A 6,000-nucleotide genomic window follows, 5' to 3' on the forward strand; every position below is an offset into this window, starting at 1 on the left:
AAAATCTGAAGCAGGCAGAACTACTAGCAGGCTGCAATAGTTCAGGCGTGAGGCGATGAGGGCCTGTACCAGAGAGGCAGCATTGTCAGAGGAGAGAAAGGAGCATATTTGAGAGATGTTAGAAAGAGAAGAGGAAATGCTTCATGTAGGAGGGGATATCTGAGCCTCATCTTGAAAGGAGAACAGGATTCTTTGATATGAAGGTGAGGGAGGAACACTCTGCGAGCAGTTAAGAGTACAATAATGAAATGGAAATAGTACAATGGACATCATGTTGGACTTTAAATCAGAGAACCTGGATTCAAATCTTGGCCCTGCCCTTAACTACCTATGTGACTGGACAAGTCAATTAATCTTTCTCGGTCTCATTTTCGCCAATGTTAAAAAAAAAAGTAGATTAGATTCAAAAGTTCCTTCTTTTTTAAATCTCTGATGTATGCAGTTAAAGAATTTACACTCCACTATAGGGGTATATCACATAGAAATATAACTACACATGTGATAATTTGAGGAAGAAGGAATAGCCTCTAATAACTAGTTGAATCAGGAAGGGCTTCTCATAGAGAAGGCACACAGTGTCTAAATGGGAACTGAAGCTTCTAAGAGGCAATAGGGAAGGAAAGAGACACAACTTCTGTAAAAACAAAGAGAATGAAGATTGAATGACAAGGTGAAGGAGCATCAAGTAAGCTAGTTTAGCTTCACTGCCAAGTGCTTATAAACAATCTCTCATGATTTTTTAGGTCCCTTGCCTAAGGGACCTCATGTTATTTCATTGGTATTTATAACCTCTGCCCTCTCTTCTCCAATCTATTTACTACCATAGGAATTAATCAATGGACAAACATTTGTAAACTGATACCAAGTTACTGAGTACTGTACTAAGTAATAAGGATAACAGGAAAAATGAAAACAAAACAAAAAAGAAACAAAAATACAACAAAATCCAGCCCCTGCCCTCAAGCAGTTTACATATTGATGGGTGGGAATATATACAAAGGAATAATTGCATGTCTGATATGTACTGAGTAGAAGTTAATCTTAAAGAAATTTCAAGTGATTACTAGCAATGGGAAGGCTTAATATTCACATTATGCCCCATGATTCTGGATGTTCTCTAAGCAAGCACTTGTTCTTTTCTCTCTCACTATGTCCTATCTCTTGGTGACCCCATCTAACTTTTTAATGGTTCTTGTGGTTTTATCATGTCTATGTTGATGACTCATAGGTCTCTCTGTGAGTATAGAGATGGAAATAGAGATATTGAAAAGAATATAGTTATAGATGATGATATAGAATAGATATCAATATAGATATGTGCATGTGTATTTGGATATCGATATCAATGATATGAGTATAGATATACAGAAAGAAATATACAGATATTCAATCCTACTCTATCCATTGATCTATATTCTCTCATAAGCAACTACCTATTGAATATTTCAAACTAGAGGTCCCTGAGACATCTCACATTCAACTCAACATATCCAGAACACAATTCATAACCTTTCCCAACAAATTCATCCTTCTAATCTTCCCTATTTCTGTTGAAGTCTTTGCCATAATTCTAATCTCTGAGGTTTGTAATGTGGTATTTCTGACTCCTTACTCTCTTTTACCCCATGTTTCTAATTAGTTGTCAAACCTTGTCATTTCTACCAACCCAACATCTTTTGTACCTATCTTCTTCTCTGAACTTGCTCAAAAACTACTTTAGTTCAAGCCATCCTTACCTTTCATCTAGACTATTGCAAAGACCACCTAAGTGGCTTCCTTTCCTCATGACTCTTCTCTCTCTAATCTGTTCTTGAGACAACTGCCAGTGATTTTCTTTTTTTTTTTTTTATTCTGGTGAGGCAATCGGGGTTAATTGACTTGCCTAGGGTCATACACCTGGTAAGTATCATGTGTCTGAGGCCAGTTTTGAACTCAGGTTCTCCTGACTCCAGGGCCAGTACTCTATCCACTGCATCACCAGCTGCACACCAAAGTGATTTTTCTTCTTAAGTCCATGTCTCACCATGCCACTCCTCTAGTTCAATAAATTCCAGTGGTGCCCTATTGTTTTTAATAAACAGATATAAGTTCCTTTGTTTATCTTTTAAAACTTTTTACAAGCTCTCTCCAATCTCCTTTACAGTCTCATTATACATTAGCCCCCTTCTCAAACTCCATGGCCCAGATAAACTGGCTTTCTCCCTGTTCCTCACAAATGGCATTCAGTCTTCCAACTCTTAGACTTTGAACTGACCAATCCCCCAACCTGGAATGACCCTTTTTCGCATGCTTCTCATAGAATCCATTATTTCCTTAAAGACTTCCTTATATAAAAGGCATTTCCTCATCTTTCCAAAGGATAATGCCCTCTCTCCTTAACTACTTTTATTTAATTACTATGTATTTGTTCCTATTTATTGTGTATATGTCTATATATGTACATGTGATCTCTGACAGAATGTAAGCTCTTTCAGTGAAGGCATTGTTTCTTTTCTTGTCTTGTCTTTTTATCCCCAAAAGTGAAAGTCAATGCCTGGCATGTAAAAAGTGCTTATTGATTGAGTACTTGATTTATAATACTAGGGAGTGTGGGGGGAAAATATATTCCTTTTAGTACCAGTAAGAGTAATGGAAGCAGGTGATTTAGGATCATAATATCATGGATTTAGAGCTATAAGGGACCTATGACCCCATGAAATTTCTCTTCTCCCATTTTAGAGATGAGGAAACTAAAGCACAGAAAGTTCACTCTTTTTTCCCCGGTGTCACACAGCTAGCAAATGTTTGATGAACGATTTGAACCCAGGTCTTCCTGAGGATAAGTTCAGTGCTCTATTCACCATAGCACACTGCCTATTGTTTTGTGGGAAGTCCTTGAATGAAGAAGAGGAGAGGAAAACACTTGTTCATCAAAAGAAAAAAAAGGAAAGACCATGATGCCACCTGTTTGATAGGAAGTCACATTTGTTTAGTTCTTTAGAGGTAGTTAAGTAGTGTAACGGATAGAGAACCTGGAGTCAGGATGACCTGAGTTTCAGTACAACCTCAGCCATTTACTAGCTGTGTGACTCTGGGCAAGTCATTCTCACTCTCAGTTTCCTCATTTATACAAAGGGGATAATAATAGCACCATCCAATTAGTTAATGTATATAAAGTGCTTTGCAAACCTTAAAACACTACACAAATGCTGTAACTATTATTTAAGAATAACAAAACATTTTTCCCATGACAATCCTATGAAGCAAGCATATTATCCTCACAACATTAGGTGGTAGAATAACAGCACTTTCCTCAGTGTTCAGAAAATGACCATCATACAGTGGACAGAGTGCTATATTCCCAGTCAGAGGGCCTGCCTTTGAAACTCAGCCCTGTCACTTTGTATCTGTGTGACCACAGGAAAGTCACTTGTTTTCTGGACCTCAGTTTCCTTGTCTATCAAATAAGGGGTTTGGATGAAATAATGACTAAGATCTCTTCCAGCTATAAATCAATGATCTTAGAATGATCCTTCAATTGAGGTTGTTTATTTTTTTTGTCTGTCTCTCCAGTTCTGAAAGACGACACACAGTAGGTTCATAATAAATGTTTATTGAAGGAGTAATAGAATCACTACATTTTAGAGAAAGCAAAGCCTTTCAGAAATGATCATGTAGAATGAATACATATGGGAAAAAAAAAACAGGTTCAGAGAAGTATTGTTTAGAGTGGTAGAACCCAGAATAGAAACTGAGCTCTTCTAGCCTCATGTTCTTTAAATGAATATTTGGAGTGGACCTGTGTGAATTCTCATAGATTAGGATTCAAGAAACCACTGCTTAATTTCTCTTATCATCAACATGCCTTCAAACACTTTCTCATTAACCCTTACACAATTCCCAAAAGATTGATAGAGAAAATTTATCATCTGAGTGGTTTTCAAAAGCAAAAATTTAACTTAAAATTCAATAGTCAAATTCACAAATTTCCTTTGAAATTTTGAGTGTCAATCCTACTCTTTTGCTGCATAAATGATTCAAGCAAAGAAGTTTTAACATGTGTAGAAAGAGCCTCAGTTATTTCCTACTATCTAGTCTCCTTCAGAGGTGAATTCTTCTAGCTTTGTGCTAAAATCTAATAGTTGCACCTTGGAGTTTTCAATGAATATATCTTAGAAAACTTTTTTTTGTAATTTCCTGCATTTGAATGGAAATTCCTGTTATCATTTTAATAGAATTACAATATTTCTAAATTTTCATTGATTCTCCCTACAGAATATAAGCTCCTAAGAGTAGGGACTGTTACAATTATTTGTGTTTGTATTTGTATCCCCAGAGCTTAGCACATAGTAGGTGTTTAGCAAATGTTTTTTGATTAATGGATTGATCTTCTTACACAATAGATGAGCAGCTTAAATATAATATTAATGTATTAATGTATAAGTATTAAGTATTAAATATAATACTTAATGATCTTAAATAATGATCTTAAATATAATACTAGAGCAAAGGGGGAGGGGGAACAAAAGGAGCCTGAAATCTTAACTTCCCTTATTTAAAGGAGTGCTACCTCTGTTTCAGGACTTCTTGACATGTCTCCAAGATGAGGGGCCAAATGCCAACTCTGTTTCCAGAAGTTTCTTATCCTCCAAACAGCTTTACTCTGGGAAGGGAGCTAGACCATTTGTCAACAAAACAGAGACTTTTCTCCTGAGTTAATTTAATAACCAGCTGTTGCGATGGCCATCCTATGCCAGGCATTGCATCCTGCAGCCAGAGACAGCACCTTCTATTTCAGCTTCATTTGACAAACCCGTCTATGTTTAGAGAACAGCTCCAGACACTGACACTGGTGAGAAAAGTGTTTTTTAAACAGATAATTCATCTGGATTGGCTCCCTTTAAAATAGAACTCTGAGGCACCCTACCAGCTCTATGTCCAGACATTCAATCTGATAGAGATTTCCTGTTTGGGGGCTTTCTTTTTTTTCTACTCCACCTACCCCCAATGAAAGGCACTTGGAAACCTTCAGTGAAGCTGTGTGAGCCAACTGTAAAGCACTTTTTTCAGGTAAATTAACCTGACATGAAACAGGAGGAGTTATGGAAATACTCTTTCATCTCTAAGCCTGAGAAATCATGGTTTTATGCTTGTTAAGGAATTAAGGTTTTGTCTTGAACTGTTGCCTAACTTAGCTCTTCACATCTTGCCACTGAAATAGCCCTGAAGTAATTGTCTACTGAAGCTCAATTGAGTGCTACAACTCTGAGGTATCTACCCTACCTCTGGAATCTATCAGCATAGTGTTATGCAAAGAGCAGTGGATTTATAACAATGAACCTGACTTTAAACTTTGACTTGTCACTTCACTCCTCTAACCTCAGTTTCCTCTTCTGCAAAATTAAGGAGTTGGGCTAGGTCCACTTAACCATGAAATTTTATGACTTTACCCAACAGAAAAATCTGATAAACTAGTGGTTTGTGGGAAATTAATTTCAGGATTTTTATTGAGAGCCAGTTTATTTCTTTTTACTGGAAAAGCTAGTTTTCATTAGGTAAAATTAATTTGTTTTGGGGTTGGATATTAGAAGGATATTCAAAAAGAGAGTGAAATATAAAGCTATTTCTCCATGCCTTTTGTAGTAGATTCCCCTTGAGCTTGGTGATGTTTTTTTTCTGAAAAAGTATCCACTTTATTGCTTACTTTTAAACCAGTTTATATGTCAAACTTAATAACTATCTGTTCTTCCACCACAAATAATGGAAATACGAGAAGTACATTTGCATGTTATATTTTTGGTTACTTTTATACTGTGGTTATTTTTGGCAGGATTCTTATATAAAGGTCCTCCAGCAAAAAAGCATAAGATCTGAGCATGTTCTGAGAGTAAGCAGAGGTTGGCATGGATGTGACCTGCAGTGCAGCTTTGACCACAATCCCAGGGTGTAGGCTTGAGTTGCATGTTGTTTTGTTTTGTTTTGTTTTGTTTTGTTTTGTTTTGTTTTGTTTTGTTTTGTTTT

Source organism: Vombatus ursinus, unplaced genomic scaffold (assembly GCF_900497805.2).
Source record: "Vombatus ursinus unplaced genomic scaffold, bare-nosed wombat genome assembly UNPS02000582.1, whole genome shotgun sequence".
Taxonomy (NCBI): domain Eukaryota; kingdom Metazoa; phylum Chordata; class Mammalia; order Diprotodontia; family Vombatidae; genus Vombatus; species Vombatus ursinus.